General features: G+C 31.4%; 1 long non-coding RNA gene across 1 annotated transcript in view; it reads left to right on the top strand.

Moving 5' to 3' along the window:
- Window positions 1-1,258: 1,258 nt before the first annotated feature.
- The window catches only part of LOC106466506, a 6,180-nt gene continuing 4,525 nt past the window's right edge, over window positions 1,259-2,913 (top strand). The window contains exon 1 of the long non-coding RNA XR_001291271.2: window positions 1,259-1,423. This is a non-coding gene — a long non-coding RNA (uncharacterized LOC106466506). The remainder of the gene's footprint in view (window positions 1,424-2,913) is intronic.

Raw genomic sequence — 2,913 nt, 5'->3', positions numbered from 1 at the left:
ATATATTTATATATATATATGTATATAGATTATTACTATTTACAAACAAGTTCTTAAATTTCAGTTATTTTTTTTAAATATAGAACAGTAAATACAGAATTATAGAAAACAATTATCTCTTCTAGTTATGAACTTTGTATTCGTTTGCTGCTTGATGTAGGTTGCTAAACCTTATCAAATTTTATATGTGGAGGATGTGAAAGGAAATCTTTTTACTTGGATTCTTAACCTCCTGAATATGTGAACATAATTTTCCTTCTCTGTTAGTACTACAGTCCTTTTATGATGTCACACCATGTGGTTGAACAATTACAAATGAAAGCTTTAAAAACAGCTAGAGCCAATGGCAAAAAAATGATTGAATAGAAAAGATTCTATCTACTAAAGTCAAAAGAAAGTTATTTATGGTTTGTTGATATATTACCTGCACAGAACTCTCATAGGGGGTGAACAAAGGTTCAATGGTTTCTTTAGATGTTGTTTTCATTCCTGAAATACTTTAAGCTTTAATTGTTTGATAGCTACAGAACCTTTCTTCGATGACATCAGGTGAGCTTAGATTTAACAAGTATGATAGACAATGGCAAAATATTCTGATGACTCTAAACCTTATGTATTGAATATTATTTTTAAAGTTTTATTGTTTCCAATAACTGTATGCATATAATATAAGCTATTATTTATTGAAAAGAAACGGATATAAACTGATCTTAACTACGAGTATAATCAGTAGACATCATGATACATAGCCTGAAAAAGATAACGATGACACCATTTATAAAGATCAGGTCATAGGTAACCAATAAATCAGTTCTTGCCTTGTTTTTATGATTTTTTTAGCAGGAAGTGGTGACTACTTCAATCAACAAAAGAAATATGTTAATGAATGTTAATCAAGTTGAAACTGAGTGGATATATGAAATGGAACTTTCTGATCAACAACAATAAAAAAGGGGGGGGGGATACTACAATGAAAAAGTAATTTTAACATTCTTTCCAAACACAGTCTCACAAATTTTGTTGTTAATTTCACAACCTAAAAACAAAAATAGTATTTAAAATCATCCTCATTTAAAGATAATTTTTGCTAAGTTTCATGCAAGTTGGTGAAGTAGTGTGAAGACAAAACCAGTGACATCTCTCCATTCCAGAAAGGGTTAAATTACAAAGAGGAACTTGTGTGATAACAATAAAACTGTCATAAAATTCTTACTATGCAAAAGTTATTGATAGTTTTAAAAACTGCAGAGTGTATTGTAGTATTTTCTTACAAGCAGTAGTCAGCTGTTCTAAGTAATGGTTCTTTTTCAGTAACATCAAGAATCTGCTGACATCCGTTGTGGATTTAAGAGCCTCAGACTGGGGTAGATTAACACCTCCACCAGCAGTGCGGAATGATTCTGTTGTGGCTGAGAATTATATGGTAAGTGACGTGATTTCTGTCAAATATGCTAAATGTAGTTTTGTTGGGTGCCATAAGCCTGCCGACACGAGTCAAAAGCCATGTCATTGCGTTTGTTGACTCTCATTCAAAATTTTGTTGAACTACTATTTTATGAATGTATGTGAATAAGTTTGGTATCAAATTGTAGATTATAATTCAAATTTCAGTATTAAACATTAGTTAATTTCTTAACTTAAAAGTAAATATAAAAAAATTCCTAAATATATATTTTTGTCTGTCACTTGGGTATGTTGAATGCAGCATTGGTTCAAATTAGTTGTTTGTGATGTCCAAATACAAAATCTATAGTTTCTTATGAATTAGGAACTCAAATGACCGATATTGACAAGCTAGAATATAAAATAAGAACCTCCTATCTTTTCTATTTGCTGAGATATTGCTACATTTACTGAATCAAAAACAGTGGCCCTGCCCACCTCGGTCCATTTTTTGGAAAGACTTGCTCATGTACACCTACTTCTGTCTATGACATGTGAATAACCAATCAAAAGCTCAGAATGTCCCTCTGGTGGCTTTCTCAGCCTATTTGAAGTAATCGAGCAGCAAACTTGTTCTTTTGATGCTAGATTTCAAGCAGTAAGGTAAGACTTTAGTGAGCTTGAAATTTCACTTTTAGACCCAAATACAGCTGAGTTACTAAACTTGATAAATTATTGTGTAATTCTGTAGTATTAATAAAGTAATATACGATTTTTGGTTATTTCAAAATGTCTATACAAAACTTAAAAAAACTGTGGAGATCTGTAATCCATCACTAGAGGAAGAAGTACCCACTAACAGAGAAGGAAAATTATGTTCACATATTCAGGAGGTTAAGAATCCAAGTCTGTGGAGATCTGTAATCCATAACTAGAGGAAGAAGTCTAAACACACATACACACACTTCTCTAGTTAAAAAGAAATAAATAAAAATCCTGAATTTCCCTGTAAACAATTGTACAAAAGCCAAGTCATAGAAATGTTTAAACTGGGTAGATGAATATAGCACTTACATCAAACACATGCAGTGATCAACTTCAAGTTCTATAGCTTGTCCAATACTCTTCCAGTATTTTATTTACTGTATAATACCCAAATATAATATAGATGGACCAGGTTGTGCGCTACCCCACAAACAGTAAAGCCCCAAGAATATTAAACAATAAACTCTGAAAACATGCAACATACCTAAACTAAGACAATTACCAACATTAAACCATGCAACATCTTAATATAATAGATGTAGCACATATACCAATTATCGATGTATGTAACCACAACTCCTGTGCTATCTATTGAATGGCACCACAAACGAAAATCCATAAAAAATTTCACACTTTGGGTATTCAAGATTCAGACAATTAGAAAAATACTTGTGGTATGTGCAACAACCATTTCTTTATAATAGAACACAATTTTAAAATTATATCAATAAAGATATAACCAAACCCTAATGTACAGTCCTAGTG

The sequence above is a fragment of the Limulus polyphemus genome, unplaced genomic scaffold, assembly GCF_000517525.1.
Source record: "Limulus polyphemus unplaced genomic scaffold, Limulus_polyphemus-2.1.2 Scaffold2281, whole genome shotgun sequence".
NCBI lineage: Eukaryota > Metazoa > Arthropoda > Merostomata > Xiphosura > Limulidae > Limulus > Limulus polyphemus.
This window is presented reverse-complemented; position numbering and strand designations above follow the sequence as displayed.